General features: G+C 50.3%; 1 protein-coding gene across 1 annotated transcript in view; it reads right to left on the minus strand.

The window, feature by feature from the left end:
* Positions 1-17,291, minus strand: part of MEGF11 (multiple EGF like domains 11) — a 379,169-nt gene extending 361,878 nt beyond the window's left edge. Inside the window, exon 1 of the mRNA XM_025390189.1 lies at positions 17,245-17,291. The gene's annotated coding sequence lies outside the window, so the exon portion shown is untranslated. The remainder of the gene's footprint in view (positions 1-17,244) is intronic.
* Between the last annotated feature and the right edge of the window lie 521 nt (positions 17,292-17,812).

A 17,812-nucleotide genomic window follows, 5' to 3' on the forward strand; every position in this document is an offset into this window, starting at 1 on the left:
ACAAAAAAAAAAAAAAAAAAAAAAAAAAAAAGAAAGATCCTTCTGCCTGCCACAGGGAATGTGGACTGGGGAGGGAAAAGACATCACAGGCAAAAAGGAGAGAAGGCCCAAGCCAAGGCAAAGGACTCCTGAGCAAGAAACAGCTCTTCAGTCTGGGGGCACAGGCTGGGACTGCCCTCAATACCATTCAATACCACCAATGCCATGGATAAAGTCTGGATGGGACAAGGAAGAATGAGAGGGCTTGCTGAGAGTTTCATGGGAGTGTGGAAATGGCTGTGCTGGAGGGAAGAAAAGCAGCTCGAACCCTAATCCTCTGGCCCAGGAAGGGTCCCCAGTGAGCCTCCGAGCCCCCTGGCTGCGGTGGCTGTTTGCAGGCAGCTTCCTGTCCCCACCTCCTGCTCAGCATCCAGCTCCTCTGCCTGTCCGGGTTTGGAGTGGACACAACCCAGTTCATTTCCTCCACACCAGAACAAAGGGGCAGAGGAGCTGAGCCAAGAGGGGTGGCCTGCTGGAACACCCCGGGAAGAACGAGACTGCTGTCCCCACCATTTCAATCTCGATATTCACCTCAATCATTCTCAGGTCCCTCCGTGTGCCCGGTATGTGTCACATGCCACTCCCTCACCCAGCACCTCCTTCCCTTGTCCACTGGCAGCACCATCAGGCACCCCCGGCTACTGGAATCCTGGTGCCTGCATGCTGACACCCATCACACCTCATCACACTAGTTACTGTGTCTGTCCATTTCCACCAGACACAGTGCCTCATCCAGGGACCACGTTATCTTCATTCCCAAGTCCAGCGCTCTCGTGATTCACAGGAGGACCTGGGTGAAGCCTGGATGAAGAAACTCCCAGGTGGACTCTGGAGTGTGGTTTCTTCTCATGGTGTCTTATCTGCCAGAGAAGGTGTGTCCCTGATGACTGTGGGGTCCCACACCTTGTCTCCTTCCAACTCACTCCCCGTAATAAAAGACCAGCTAGCTGCCAAAACAATACCCTTAAAATTGATGGTCTCACCATTTCACCTCCAAGTAAGGACGTTAGCAGCACGTTTCAGTGCCTAACATCTGCTGTTACCTCTAATTCTCAAATACTCCTGCAGAGTAGAGACTATCGCTGCTGTTTTAAGGGGTAAGAAATGCCAAGCCCGCCTTCCAGGTCCACTGACCTGTGGAGAAGCCTAAGATTATGACTTTGGGCAAGTGGGGTTGCCTCTCTGGTCTCTGTTTCCCTATCTGTAGAGTGGAATAACAAGAGGACCTCCTTCTTGGAGTAGTTTGGGAGAACTGAATGAGGAATCCTTGAAGATGCTGGCGTGTGGCCATCTCCTGCCAGGCCCAGTGCTGTCTGCAGGACAGTCTGCCACACAGCAGGCACTTCCTGCCTCCACCGCCCCTTCCCATGGATGGCCAGGAGAGGACTACCCCTGAATGATAAGTGAACCAATAAATCAATCTTTTATCTAGGTGGGAATAAATTATAATAGGAAGCTTTTGAGGTTGGTATCTTCTGTGGCATTAGATGTATTTTAATATCATTAATTATGTATTAAGTGTTTGAAAGGAAAAGACAGCAATATCCTATAGGATGTATTTGTATGGTAATAGAGGATTGATTAGATGCAATATCTATACTGAGGCTACTGGGATTCAGGTCCTGGGGCTTCACAGTGGCGGTAAATCACAGCCACAAAAATCTCTGCAAGAGTAAATAATAGTATCCGAATTGCTGGAGGGACTCTTAGCGCCTGCTGATGAGAACTGGGCCGCCGCCCAGCCCGGAGGGTGTGAGTAGGGCCAGCCCTGCATCCCCACTGCTGGGAGCCCAGTCTTCTGGGTGGGAAACCCCCTCCCCAGCCCACCCTGAGCTGAGCTAGGCCAGAAACACCTGCCCACCCCAGTCCACAGATGCCCCAGAGAAAGGCTGGAAGCTGCTTCCTAAACCTGGAGTTTGCTAAAGGCTTTTCTGCGATTCCCTCGGGGAGTCAGATGCTCGAGTATAAAGAAAATGCACGTGTTGCTTCTCAAACTGTAGGTCGTGTGCCCCTTTCAATGAGGAGATAGGGAAGGTTGGAGGAGACCACCACACACACACTCTTGGGGAGATGAAGGCCACCGAAATCCCTGTAGTCTGCAGCCCAGGAGCGCTGCCTGGAGGCAGTAGAGACGGGCTCCTCCCTCAGCAGTGGTGATAATAGTGTCTCACTGTGTGCCGGGCCAGGTTTAAACCCACTGCATGGATTAACTCATTTAACCCACCCAGCAGCCCCTGAGATAAGTTCTATCATAACCCTGACTGTACAGGTGAGGAAACTGAGGCAAGGGTGTCTCCCCTATATATCAGTATGTCTCACACCCTCCCCTCCTCCAGGTATAACTTAAAGGCCACCTTTTTATTGCAGACCCTCCCTAACACTCTTTTTAAAAATGCAACCCCACCCCCACCCATCACTGCCTCTTCACCTGTCCTGCTTTTTGCCGCACCTCTGGTCACCTTCAAATAAACCATCTACTAACTTATTTGCTTAGAGTCCGGCTTCCTCCATGAGAACGGAAGCCCCACAAGGGAAGGCAGTTGTGTCCGTTTGTCTTGCATTGTTCACTGCTACATGCCCAACAGCAAGAACAGTCTGCCACACAGCAGGTACTCACTAAACATTCATTGAATGAGTAGAGGTTGAGTCACTTGCCCAACGTCACCTGCTTTTAAATGGCAGAGCTGGGATTCGAACCCAGGCACTCTGGTCTCTGACCCAGTTCAGAATGATCTCACCTCACTCAGGAAGGACACTCTCTTCTCTGATTAAGACCTGTAAGGCTGTCATGGAGGACCCAGCCTCCTCACTGCTAAATGAAACTCCATAGGCAATGGTGATCTAGGAGCCTTTTCTGTTTCCTGAACTGAGTTAGGAATGCCAGGTCTTCTGGCAACAGCCCCCATCTGATGCTTTGTGGACAAAGACATGTAGACCTGAGCAAGGACCCTCTCCAGATAACTCCTGTCATTACTGAAAACTGTCTCTCACCTGCTCAAGAACTGCTGATGGCTCCCCACTGCCTGCATGGGAAGGCCCAGACTCCAGCACCTGGCCCCTGTTGTGAATTGATTCATTGGTTAACGATGGCTGAATCAGAACCTACATATGCACTCTCCCAGACTTGCTTGGCTCCCCCTGCCTCCCAGACCATCACCTACTTTCTGGGTGGAGAGCTAGGCCACCACTGCCAGTGCTCTCATCTAACATCACTGGCCGTCCCCGCCTCCCCCAGGGTGAGGGCTGGTCTCTGGCACAGCATCCACTGCACCCTCCTCAGAAGTCACAGCAGCTCCCACACCAGGGTCCACCCACCGGCCATGTGGAGCACTGGATGCTCTCACCACTTCTGGGCCCAGGTGAGGCACCCTGCCACAGAGCATGGGATTGGGCTTCTCCAAAGGCTGCCCAACAGGGTCAGGTGATAGGCCCCAGAGGTGCAAGAGAGTTAATGCTCCATGGGGAAAACCTGGACCAATGAAATACCAAACAGCTAGCAGATAAACTCCATCCCTTATACCTGCAACAAACTGTTCTGAGTTACAGTGGCTCCACTCAGCCTAACAGGAGCCATCCCTCCTGACTAAGCAACCAGCTTTCTTTTCTCCCGAAGTGGTGGCTAGCATTCGCTTTTCCTCCCTCCTTGCCTCATTTTCCTTTTTCCTCTCCCTCTCCCTGCCCTGAGCTGCACCCCAGACCCCCAATAAAGCACCAGCACAAAGATTTCCCTCAAGCTCTGTCTTCTGGGGAACCCCAAATCTGCTCTGCTGGATGGTCCTGGGTGTCCAGCAGGGCCTTGCTCAGAGGAAGGACACATGAGAGAAGATGAATGACTTGACCCTAGAACCAGGGGAGAGTGGGGCAGGGGAGAGTGAGGGCTGAATTTTCGGAGACACAGACAAGGATGCGCCTGCTTCCCCGGCTGCTTTTGCAACGCTTCTCCTCGTGGGAAGGCAAAAGCAGCCAAGTTCCTCTAGAGCTGGACTTACAGAAGGGCCACGAAGGGATTCAGGCCTGTTGCCTGTCACTCATCCGCGGTGCCTCCGGTGAACAATTTATATGAAGTGATAAAAACCACACCCTGGAACCTCTGACCTCTGTTTTCTAATACGCCAATAGGGACTGGCAATTCGGACATTCACTGAGTCTTTGTCTTTGCTATGTTCCAGGCACTAAGCTAAGCCTTTTACCTGCCTTGGTCAGATGAGAAGCAAGGTGCTCAGACAGGTTAGGTAGCTGGTCAGAGACCACGCAGCTAGTGCATGGCAGAGCCCGGACTCAAATCCACATTGAAAGAGGCGATGTCTTGCATGGGATGACCCATAAAGAAGATACTTTTTGGGTACAACCCTCCTGGGGAAGCTTTTTGGATTGGTGTCTTCCATGGCATCAGAAATATTAGTAAGTATGTATTAGATGTTTGAAAGGAAAAGACATCTTTGCCTCCTTTGTTTCCCATAAGGCCAGCCTAGCCCCATGGCCCCTCCCCAGCCAAGGATGGGTATAGAGACATTGAAATATCCATGGTGGTCCTTCCCCAACAGGAGTAAGTCATGGGGGCTTGGCAAGCAGGCAATAGGCACAAGTTGGACTGTGTTATCCCCCGACTGTGACCTGCCCTCTTGGGACTTGGGCCAAACCAACTACCCCTGAGTGAGAAAAACTTCTCCCCCGAAGCTGCTCCTCCCAGGGCCCGGGGTCTCTACCCACTGAACCAGGCCTGCTGCGTGGAAGACTATCACAGTGTCCCCCATGCTGGAGGCCCAGGGAGGGGAAGTGGACCAGGAGGAGGGGCTGACGGAACAGCAGAGGCTTCTGGGACTTCTATCTTGCCCTAGCCTCCTGGTTCTGGGAGGGAGGTCTGGACCAGAAAGAATAAAGGCAGAAAAATTCTTAATATAATGACCTTCAAGAAGAGCAACTACATTTTACCTTGAAAACTGCAGAACTGAAAGCACAGTCTGTATAGACAATGCAAATGATATGCAAACACGAATGCAAATGGACCAGGGGCCCTGCCACTGCGGAAGCATTCTTAGGCCCCATGTGCCTCCAGCGGGAGGCAGAGGAAAACGGACAGAGGGCAATTAGGAAGGGCTCCAGGAACTGCAGGAGGCTTTTTGATGGGGAGAAGGACACCATAGAGACCTTAGAGGGGACCCAGGTCCAAGGCTCCTGTGCACTGTGAAGCTTCTCAACCCCCTGGAGATCTCTGGGCAGACCGGCTGTGCAATACACACACACACAGAACTGTCATGCAGTCATGGAAACACTGACACACAGAGACACAGCCGCTCACAGGCACAAAGCACGCTACTCAACCCAACACACAAGGACACAAGTACAAAGACATCCACAGACGTACTCACATCCCTGTCTACACCACCACACTCAGAAATACACACATGAATAACAGCAGCACATACACAGACAACACAGAGAAACACACCAATCCAGACACAAGTGGAAACACAAACACAAATACAAACATAGCTATACTGACAATTGCAGCTAGTCAAATAAAATCTACCTGGAAAAGAAAGAAATTTAGATGTCCTGAATGCCTTTGTGCGAGGCATGGTGCAGAACATTAAATCTTCATTTAGTCTTCACAAAGCAGCACTAACAAGTGGGGGCAAGCCGGACACAGTGGCTCACATCTATAATCTCAACACTTTGGGAGGCCAAAGCAGGAGGATCACTTGAGCCCAGGAGTTTGAGACCAGCCTGGGCAACATAGGGAGACCACCGTCCCATCTCCACAAAAAAAATTTAAATTAGCCTGACATGCCAGTGCGCACCTGTGGTCCCAGCTACTTGGGAGGTTGAGGCCAAAGGATCACTTGAGCCTGGGACGTCGAAGTTGCAGTGAGCCATAATTATGCCACTGCACTCCAGCCTGAGCAACAGAGTGAGACTCTGTCTAAAAAAAATAATAAAATAAAAAGAAGAGAAAAAAGAAGAAAGACAGATAGAAAGAAAGACAGAGAGAGAGAGAGAAAGAAAGAAAGAAGGAAGGAAGGAAGGAAGGAAAGAAAGAAAGAAAGAAAGAAAGAAAGAAAGAAAGAAAGAAAGAAAAGAAAAGAAAAGAAAAGAAAAGAAAAGAAAGAAAGAGGAGGAGGGAGGGAGGGAGGGAGAAGTGATTGGTTATCTCAGTATTACCCCAATATTTATTGACAAGGAAAAGGAGGTCCAAAGATGAGATGATATGCTCACGCCTATCCAGTAAGCAGCAGGAAAGGGCAAGCGAGAGACCCAACTCTTGATGATACCACTATGCTGCACCATTCCTCTCTGCCCTCCTCCCCATACAAGTGGGACACAGAAGTTACTGCCAACTCCTTCCTCTTCTACCTCAAGGTCCTCTCCACCTGGCTTCCTTGGAGATATTTCGGCCCTTCTCTCTCCTGCCCTATCCTGCCTTCAGCCAGAGGGTACTCTGCAAGACAACTTCACATTAATTCTGGCCTATGTGTAATCTAATTTGAAAATCTACTGAGAGAGGAAGGAAATCATTTATTTCAATGGAAATGGGACACAAGGCTGAATTTTCTGTTGCCACTTGTCTCTGGGTGAATGATCATAAGAGAAGAATGACTATTTCCCCCAAAGTATACAAACTTTAAGCCCTACCCTGCCTACCCCCTTCTACATACACACACACACTCAAAAAGAAAAGTGCTTTTCAGAGCAAAGAATGAATAAGTGTTCTCACTTCCTGCCATTAACTCACCTTGTCACTCTGGGCAAGGTACCTACCCTCCGGATCTCAGTTTCCCCTTTGCCCCTGAGAGGCAGGAGAAGCTCATTCCTGAGGCTGCTGCCCTGCCCCACCCTGAGTGCTCCCTGACAGTACAAGGGTCCCAGGTTGACGGTTGCCCGTGGGGTTTCCCAGAACTGTCCCCTGGCGTTGAGGACTCCCTGCTAATGCTGGGATCAGAGAGGGGCTAAGGCCTAGGCCCTGGCCAGGGAGGCAGGACAAGGTCAGGCCAGCCCCAGGGTGAGGACTCACCCATCACCCCTGGACCTCCATCCTGCCAACCTGAAACACTCTCCATCCATTTGGTAACTTGAACATCCAGGGATGCAGAAGGGAGGCCAGCTGGGAGAAGAGGCAATCTTAAAATATAGCAAGGCCATGATCACTGGAAGTGAGCTGGAAGAGTTGTGAGATGCCAAATTGTTGATATTGAGTGTATTTTAGGGCCTCAGACTCCCTTTCCAAATTAATATTCATGGAGACTGGCATGCCATTTATTTGCATATGTAGATTGTTGCTCATCCTCTGCAGGAGGAGAGTTTTGGGGTGTTTTTATTTATTGTATTTATTTTAAGCATGGATGATAAACCAGGCAGGTCAGGCAGGGGAAGGACAGGAGTAGGTTTTAAATAATGTTTGCTCTGAGTAAAGATAGGCCCTAAGTCACCTCTACCTTGACCTGCAGAATCAATTCCAGAACAGTCCTTCAAAGGTCATACCATGAAGCCCCTACCTCAGGAAGCATGGCGCCCTCACGTGGTCCCACACAGCCTCTGGAAAACCAAGCCTGTTGTCACTCGAGGTTACTAACCATCGGGAGGCAGGCATCAAGTCGGGGTGTGACTTGGTGCAAGTCACTTGAACTCTTTAACACCCTGTTCTGAGGACAATAACCTGCTCTACAAAGTTGTTGTAAGACACAGTCTAGAAAATACATGCACCTGAAAAGTGCCTGCTCAACTGCGAGGCCCTAACAATGGTGGCCCTTGTTATGATCTCACACCTCATCTCTCCCGCAGTAAACATCACCCACTCCTCCCAGGCACCCCCAAAGAAGGTTCTATGTCCTGCCCACTGTCATCCAAGGCCTTCTGGAGACCTGAGGCCCATTAGTAAGTCCTCTCCTGCTCTTTACTGGCTCTACCCCTCTTTTCTGCACCAAGGAGCACATCTTACCTGCTCCACCAGAAAGCTCAGAGTCCACTGCTAGAATCCAGAGGTTCCTGAATTATTCCAAAGTCCTGGGGATGCAGCAAAGCAGTGCGGCACAGTGGGACACAAGGAAAAAGAGACTGGGAGAACAGGCACCCACAGGTAGGGAGAACTTCAGGAAGATGTATGCAATAGAAAACATAGAGGAAAGAAGATGACCCTGCCCCTCACTACTCTCCAGCTGGCTGAGTGAGCATGGAAAGCCACCCAACTCTCCCAGAGCCACGCTTTCCTCATCTGCAGGATAATACCAAGAATCCCGGCTTCACTGGATGGTTGCAAGGCTCAGTTAAAATCTTTCTTAAAAATCACCTAAAGTAGTGCCCAGCACAGAGCAGGAATTCATTAAATTTAGTCCCTTCCCCCAACTGAGGTTAAGAAAAAAGGGTGAAGATTAACTGATTTATCAGGTAAATAATCTATTCCTATGATTTATTAATTCAATAAATACTGAAGTACTATGTGCTTGCTGGCCACGACCCTGGGTATAAAGACAGATACATCCTCCCCTACTGCCTTGGGTCCCAGGGGTCTTATATCCAACTGGGAAGACAATAAACATAGTAATAAAATGTTATCAATGACAACAGCAGTATATTAAGTACCAAATTTGTGGTGTGGGCAATAATTGCTACAGAAGTTCACGGGAGGGAAAGATCAATGCTTGGATATCACTGTGGGCTCCAGTAGTGAGGGGAGGTCACCTGAAGATGCAGGACTAACACTGGTCTTAAAAGAAAGGGTGATTTGGATTAAACACAGGGAAAGACAGAACTTGAAGCTGAGTCAGCCATAATGGTGAGTCCCAGCGGTGAGCAAGTAGGGACTGGGGAGGCAGGATGCAGGCAGATTGTTGAGACTTTCAACTGTCTATTTGAGGAAATTGGGCTGCATCTGGTAAGTGCTATGGGAAAAAAAATATGTAAGGTAATGAGTTGATTAAAACAATGTTTTAGGTCAGGCTCACTCCGGTAATTCCAGCACTTTGGGAGGGCGGTGTGGGAGGATTGCTTGAAGCCAGGAGTTTGAGACCTGCCTGGGTAATATAGGAAGAGCCATCTCCACAAAAAAGGAAAAAAAAAAATAGCCAGGTATGGTGGCATACACCTGTGGTCTCAGCTACCCTGGAGGCTGAGGCAGGAAGATAGCTTGAGCCCAGGTGTTCAAGACTGAAGTGAGCTATGATCGCACTGCTGCACACCAGCCTGGGCAACAGCATGACCCTGTCTCCAAAAACAAATAAACCAAAACCAATGCTTCAGTATGATTTGAAGGGGAAAGAGATGAGAGGCTGGAAAATGGCTTCCACAGCAACATACGAGATTTGCAGCCATGAATTCTGGACTCACTGCAGAGACTCTACTCCTCAGTAGAATTTATAAAAACTATCCCATTTACAGAACCCCCATAGACTATTCCCAAAGACACAAGTCCCCACATACACCCATGCACTATGCTCTGAGGATGGCAGAGTAGGAGGCAGTGCCATCACCCGACATGAGATGGAGAGGACCTGAGCAGAGAGGATTTCTCACGTCAGAAGGGAGAGAACATATCCAAGAAACATCCTAAAACCAAAAGGCAGCCGGGCACGGTGGCTCACGCCTGTAAACCCAGCACCTTGGGGGGCCGAGGTGGGTGGATCACCTGAAGTCAGGAGTTCGAGACCAGGCCAACACAGTGAGACCCTGTCTCTACTGAAAATACAAAAGTGAGCCATGCACGGTGGCGCATGCCTGTAATCCCAGCTACTCAGAAGACTGAGGCACAAAAATTGCTTGAACCCAAGAGGCAGAGGTTGCAATGAGCAGAGATTGTCACGCCATTGTACTCCAGCCTGAGTGACAAGAGTAAGCCTCTATCTCAAAAATAATTAATTAATTAATTATTTTTAAAAAGGCAAGTCAATGCTTGAGTATTGCAAGCAGAGTGTATGGATTGGGGGCGGGGGTACATGCTCAGGTTTTGAGCCCAAACATCTGGGAAGGTGGTTTGCCAGCAACAAAAGTGAAGAATCCAGAAGGGGAGATGACTTGAGAGGTGAGAAAACATTAGATTTCAGTTTAGGCACACAGGTTTAATGATGGCAGCCAGGCATTCAAATACTGCTTTTAATAATAATAGTATCTGCCCAGTGCAGTGGCTCACGCCTGTAATCTCAGCACTGTGGGAGGCTGAGGTGGGTGGATTGCTTGAGCCCAGGAGTTCAGGACCAGCCTAGGCAATATGGCAAAACCCCATCTCCACCAAAAATAAAAATAAAAATAAAAATAAATTAGCTGGGCATGGTGGCAACACCTGTAGTCCCAGCCACCTGGGAGGCTGAGGTGGGAGAATCATTTGACCCAAGGAGGTCAAGGCTACAGTGAGCTAAGATTGCACCAGTGCACTCCAGCCTGGGCAACAGGAGTAAGATTCTATCTCAAAACTAATAATAATAATAATAATAATATCTAATCAGGAGTTGAAACGTGGCTTGAGACATGGAGACTGATGGGCCATCCAGGACTGGAAACCAGGAATCTAGGGCTGGCGAGGGAATCACTGTGACCTCCCTCCCAGAATCATGCTGGTCAGTACTGACCATATTTGGACTGAGTATCAAAGCCACTGTGATTGTAGAGATAAGATTTTTATCTTGACCAAATGGTCCCATTTTACCACTGAGAAAAAACAGAAAAAGCAAGAGGAAGCAAGTCGGGCAGAAAGATTTTATAACCTATCCACACTTAAGTGCTGGAGTTTCAGTATGAGCCATGAACCACCTCCTCCAGGAAGCCTTCCCTAGCTACTATGGCTCCCATTGATGTCATGCTCCTCCTTTAATAGTGGGTCTGCAAGTCATGATTATTTATTCTCCAGTTCTGTTCTCCATTTGATGATCTTGATGGTCTAGTCCTCACATGTCCCCTGCATTAGATGATTATAAATTCTTTGATTCAGAGATCAATTTACAAATAATCTTCCACTCTCTTGTACTAATCAAGTATAATTATGGTGCTAATTCAGATTTATCTTCCCAATAGATCTCCACCCTAGGTTCAGTAAACTGGGGCACAAGAGGTGAAAAACAGGGCTTAAAATCAGTAGAAAGATAATTCAAGCCCATTTCTTGAGCTCTATGGCAGCCACTGTTAGTTGCTCCTTTCACCCTTTCAAAAGAATCCTAATTTTGATCCTCTCTGAGGCCCAATACACAAATCAAGATTGTTCTAGGCCAAGCCAGGTGCTGTGGTGCGCATCTGTGGTCCCACCTATTCAGGAGGCTGAAACAGGAGGATCACTTGATTCCAGGAGTTTGAGGCTGCAGTGAGCTATGACAGCAGCACTGCACTCCAGCCTGGGCAAGAGAGGGAGATCCCTTTAAAAAAAAAAAAAAAAAAGATTGTTCAACCAGGCATGGTGGCTCATGCCTGTAATCCCAGCACTTTGGGAGGCCGAGGCTGGCAAATCACCTGAGGTCAGGAGTTCGAGACCAGCCTGACCAACATGGAGAAACCCTATCTCTACTAAAAATACAAAATTAGCTGGGCATGGTGGCGCATGCCTATAATCCAGCTACTCAGGAGGCTGAGGCGAGATGGTGCCAGCCTGGGCAATAAGAGCAAAACTCCGTCTCAGAAAAAAAAAAAAAAATTGTTACAGATCAATTACAATGATTCCCTTCTCTTGCCTGTGGTTGGCTTAGGCATGACATATGATTCAGAATTCTGGCCAATAAGACAAAAGTGAAAGTCTGCTGAGGGGCTTCTGGGTAAGGCTCCCTCCTGCCTTTTCTGCCTCTGCTCATGATGGTGAGGATATAACACCTGGAACTGTTGCCACCATCTTGTGATCTTAGAAACAGGAAAGATGAAAAGCATCGGGATCTTTGATGATGCTGTTGAACCACTGAAAGGACCAGCTATAGGGCAGATACAGCCCAGACTTCTTGTTATGGGAGACACTAAATTCCTTACTGTTTCAGCACATTGAATTCAGCTTCTCTGTCACTTGCAGCCTTCATGCCCACTCCAATCAAGGGTTTTTGTTACAATGGATACCTGAGCTAACCACTATCATTATGAAAGATATATAACTAGTAAAAGTCCTGGCCCCTGCCCTCATGGTGCCTGTCCCAAGATTGCGCATTCAGTAAGTATTCAATCTATATTTGATTAATTGATCTTCCCCTTGCTCACCAGGTACAGGGCATATATTCCCTGAAAGCATCTTTCTTCCCTTTACTAAGCCTCACTGATTATCTTTAAGTTCAGCCTCACATGTTGACTGTGGTCTCAACATTACTGACCAGGTCCTTCTCCATGATCTCCCACTTCTGAGGATCAAACTAAAAGCAAGGTACTTACATTTGGCCCAGAGAGACCATCAGCGAAACTCCTCATTCCTAAATATTTGTTCTTTGAAATGTCTTTTTCAATTAGATCTCACCCAAATGTTTGAGAGTCAGGCTGAATTCCAACTTCCAGCTCCAGAACAGACACGTTGAGCCTGCATAATTACTGCAGCCAGCTTTGTTGGCTATAAAAACATGGATTTTTGCTCCCTCTCAACTATAAAATAATCAATAAATAGAATCCAGATGAAAAATGCCGGCGTTTAGGAGAACAACTGCTTTATGGTTCTTTTCTTTTGGGTCTAATTAACACTTTGGGGATAAAGTATGCTGTTACATTTACCCGGTCAGCTAAATTGAAACACAAACTCTCCTCTTCCTGCTGAGATACAGCTTCATATCAGAAATACAGGAAGACAGAGAGACAGAGTTTCAAAACATTTTGAGATGCTCAACAAACAGACCTGTGAACCTGTGATGTGGACTTCATTCAGCCCCTCTCTGTTCACACTGGCTGTTCAGTTGTTGTTTGCTCCCCCTGCACAATTCGTTAAGAACACATTGCACAGTTACTGTCAAATGAAACACAGATAGTCCCATTAGCAGGAGAAGCAATCTCTCTGACTTTCAGTCTTTTAATGAAGAAGACATGTTTTTTTGGACAATGACCACCCAGGCCATGAAAGTTTCATGAGGGGCTTCGGAGTGGATGACACCTTTTCAATTATAACACTGCTATAATAAACCCCCACAGAGCTACCAGGCATGGAATCTACATCCAGTACACAACACCTATTTATTCCCTAATTATATTGCAATATATTCTCTCTGTGTGTGTGCTGATGAAGATAAAATATTCTTTTAATTCTATGGCCTCCTGGGGGTGAGGGGGAGGGGATGTACATAGAAGGATATACATAGCAAGTCCTGTGAGCTCCTGGAGCTAAATCACAGCCTTCGTTCCAGGCTCCCCTATCTTATAATCTCAAAAAATCATTCACTTTCCCTTGTTCTACCACATTGGTTCTCAAAGCGTGGTCTCTAGAACTAGAGAATCAGCATCACCTAGGAACTTGTTTAGAAATGCAAATTACTGGACCCACTCCAGACCCGTTGAATCAGAAACTTGGGAGTGTGGACTAGTAACCTGTGTTTTCACAAGCCCTCCACGCTGAAATCTGATAATCACTAGTGTGCAAGGAAGAAATGTTTTTCTAGGAAGAAAAGAGCAGCATTTTAAATTGAATCCTGTATCAGGGAACACCTGGATTCTATACGGGCTGGGCCCCTCTTACTGCACAGCTGTCCCAGTCTACAGATTCAGGGCTCCATTTACCCATCTGTACAGTGGGGCTCCAGAGCATGCCAAACAGCTGTGGATGCTGGAATTTAAGAGGCACATGGTTACCTGGCACCAGTCTCTATGGATACCTAGCAAGATCATAGTTGCCAACACTCACCAGCTCCCTTCCTGGCAGAAGCTCTGTACAGCAGTTCTCCAATGTGGCATCTAAGGTCACCACTGCAGCTGCCTTTGGGTTACCCCTGGCAACCAGGAGCTGGGGTCATGGAAGCCCACAGAATCTCCAAATCTCATAGCCAACAACTTCAAACCTTTCACCTTGGAGCCTTAAACCACTAGAGGGGAGGTTCAGAATTCTCTATTGTATTGTCCCATTTCAGGACTTCTTCAGACATAATTTGTGTATTTGCCTCTGTTCTATGACTAGACTTTAAGCCTATGGAGGATACAGCCTAGAATGTCAACATCACAAGGTATGGGACTCTTCCTGTCTGATTCATCGCCGTATCCCAGGGGTCTAGCCCAGTGCCTGGCACAAAGAAGGAGCTCAAGAACTATTTGCTGATTGCATGTTCCTGCCTTTCATAAGTTCGGAACACTGAAGTAGCTAAAAGTTATGGTTAGGAAGGAGCAAAAGAGCTGGGCGCGGTGGCTCACTGTAATCCCAGCACTTTGGGAGGCTGAGACAGGCAGATCGCTTGAGGTCAGGAGTTTGAGACCAGCCTGGCCAACATGGCAAATCCTCATCTCTACTAAAAATACAAAAATTAGCCTGGCATGGTGGTGCACACCTGTAGTCCCAGCTACTTGGGAGGCTAAGGCAGGAGAATCACTTGAACCCAGAAGGCAGAGGTTGCTGTGAGCCAAGATTGTGCCACTGCACTCCAGCCTGAGTGAGAAAGTGAGACTCTGTCTCAAAAAAAAAAAAAGAGAGAGAGAAGGGGCAAAAGAATGAGAATGATTGAAACCCCTGGGAATGATGAGAAAGAAGAAAAGAAGCAAAAGCCAGAAAATAGCCCCTCTGACCCCACCACCCTTGGCTCATGGGGCACTGACTTGCCAGCCAATTGCTCACCTTAAGTGTAGGCCTAGAAGTCCCTTGGGACCAGGTTCTGCGCTTGAGCTCTGAGCAACTGGCTCTTCTAACTTCCCTAGTGATTCTCACTCAAAGGCCCAGTGCTCACTGGCCCTGACAGTGCTGTGCTTTGACCAGCCTCTTAATCAGCTTTCCTGCCTCCTTCTTAGGACTCAAGCCCTGTATCCTGACAACCCTCCTTCCCCAACTGGAAACCTACCTATCAGCTCCTAATCTTGCCTTCTCCAGGGACTATCCCAAAACCACCCCTCCTGAAGTGATTTCACCTGAGAATGTCTACATGCACTCACTTCCTTGACTACAAAACAATGGTTTCTCTTTCCCTATGGGTTGCACCTGACGGGGCTGAGCCCTGTGTGTGGGCTCCATTTACCCCCAGAGCCCGGTGCAGGGACAGAACAGGTACACAACAAACTGTCACATGAGTGATTTATCCTGGGAGATACTCCCAGCACAGCACCTAACCCGAAAATCCAGAGACAGGTCCTCTGCCTCTAACCACACACACACTCAGCCCTCAAGCCTGTCAAGGATGTGCAGTGGCCTGACTGGGAACACCTGCCCTGTGCGAAGAAAGCAATAAAGTTAGTGTGGACTACTAGAAAAGGCCCTGACCCGGAAGTCAGGAGACTTGGTTTACCTACTCTTCCTCCCGTATAGCAGCTCTAAGCAAGTCCTTTCAATTCTCTGGACCTCAGTTTGCTGATCTGTTAGTGGGAGGAAGTGGCGAGATTGCAGTCCTAGACCTCGAATTTCTAGCGGCTTAAACAAAATGTGAGCACCGGAGAGAGCTGATGCATGGTGTGCACCAGGAAAATCCGCCAGAGAAGCAGAGGATGCTCAACGTCTGCTCAGCGCCCTCGGGGCACCCCGCCCAGTCTGCAGGGAGTGACGGCAGAGGGACCCTCTCCGGAAAGCCTCGAGGTTTTGGCACCACTAAACCCCCTAAACCTCTCAAGAGAATCTCCCGACAGCACTCCAACAAAGAGGGCTGCTGGGCCGGGGCTCCGCTGGCTCCGAGAAGCCGCAGAGGTCGGCGAATCCTGCGCCTCCGACTCCGGGAGCTAGCAGGACGGAGTCCCCTGCAGGTTTCGAATGCCTCAGCCGGCCGCCGCGGGTTCTCCCCAGCTCTCCCCCGCCAGGCCGGGGCTTTAACCCTTGTTGCCCCAGCAGAGAGCCGGAGGGGCGCTGGTGCCGGTGCGCGAGGACCCCAACCCGAGCGAGCCGAGATGGCCGGGAGCCCAAACCATCCCAAAGGTCTCCTCCAACCCGCCGCAGACCCTGTTCTCTCGGCTCTTGGAGGGATGGAAAGTGGGTGATCCTGAAGCGGAGCCACGTTGAAATATTTTTCCGGAGAACATGACCACCCGGGAGACAGTCACACTGGCCTCGCAGCGCGGGTTGCGGGGCACGGATCCCAAGACGCGGCTGCCGCGGGATGGAGCCCGCGAGTCCAGGTCCGGGAGAAGCCGCCTGGGCTCGGGGCTTCCGGGGACTGCCACGCCGAGGCTCGGCGCTCCCGGGCTCAGGACAGGGACGGCTGCGTCCCACTCACGGACCTTGACGCCCGCGAGGAGCGATTCTGCCTATTTTTGAGTAGTATTTTTTCTAACAAATTAGGAAAATAAACCAAGTCCAGGAGGAAGACGGCTGCGCTCGGCAGCTCCAAGGAGCCACAACCACCACCCATTTCCCCACCTCCAACACTACCGCCCACGGCTGAGCGAGAAGTTGGGAACTTCGGGACCACGCTCCAGGCGCGCGCAGAGAGTGACTTGCTTCTCCTTTAACTTTGGGAGCCAGGGTCGCAGCCTAGGGCAGGAAGATTGTCCTGGGAGCCAACCAACAAGGCCGCCCAGGTCCTGGACTTCCCGGAATAGAGTAACGGCGACGGGATGGGAAAGAAATAGGGGGATACACGTTCCGCCCCTCTTCTCCCAAAAGCAAAAGCGTGCACGGCACCTGCTGGGGCTTGGCGGCCGCAAGGCGCAAGGGCGGCCGCCGCCGAAAACCTGCTGCATCCCCGCAGGCTCTGCGTCCCGACCCCGGCGGGGAAGGCGCCAGTGTAGTGAGTGCAGCCGGCACACTCTGGGCGGCTTGAGAGCGGAGTCCCCAGACTCAAGGGGGCGGACGGGCGCCCTCCCCGGGACACCCGCGCCTCGCCGCTGCTCTCCGGTCTTCCCCCGCACGTGTAGGCGCCGCGGACACTGCATCCCGACTGCGGCCGGAGGGCTGCGCCTGCCCACACTGAGACGCCTCACGTCCTGCCGGACCCCCTGGCTCTCCCGCAACCGCCAGCATCCACCTCCTCCCCGTGCCAAACTCGGCTTCGGCAGCCCGGACCCGGGCAGGGCGGCCGGGAGTCCGCGCAGCTGGTGGAAAGTTAGTCGCGGGGCTGCAAAGTCCCCTCCCCAAGGCTGGAACCCCCACCCCCGCGTCCCCTGGTGCCCCCGGCGTCCGAGGCTCCGCGTCCTCGCGGTCCGCACCGAGCCACCTACCTGCTCCCGCGGCCGGCCCAGGGCTCGGCCGGCCAGTCGCGCGGTCTTGTCCTCCGGTGCCCGAGCCTGGCCAGAGCGCCAGGCAGGAGCCGGGGGCCGCGAGCAGCCAGAAGCCGGGCGGCTGGCAGCGGGCACCAGGAGCGACTGAGCGAGCGAGCGAGCGGGCGGGCGGCTGGAGCCGCGGCGGCTGCTGCCGAGCCTGCCCCCACCCTCTTGGTCCCTCGGCCCCTCCCTCTCCTTCCCTCCCAGCCTCCCTCCTCCCGGCTCGCAGCTCCCTCCCTCCGCTCTCCCGCACACCCCCCTCATTTTTTTCCTCTTTCTCTCTCTTTGGTCCTTTCAGACCCTGCTGTTTCGCGCGCGCTCGTTCGTTCTTTTTCCTGTCTTCAGCCTCTCTCTTCAGCTTGCCTTTGGATTCCCCTTTTTCTCCGATTCATCCCTTTCCAGCATCTCACCTCCCTCCTCCCCACTTTCGTTCTTTTGCTTATTTATCTTGCTCCCTCTTTTTCTATTTTCTGTTTTCTCCTCCTGCTAACCTTCTCGCGAGTCTACTCCCCTTTCTCTTCCCTAC

This window comes from Theropithecus gelada, chromosome 7a (genome assembly GCF_003255815.1).
Source record: "Theropithecus gelada isolate Dixy chromosome 7a, Tgel_1.0, whole genome shotgun sequence".
Classification (NCBI taxonomy): Eukaryota; Metazoa; Chordata; class Mammalia; order Primates; family Cercopithecidae; genus Theropithecus; species Theropithecus gelada.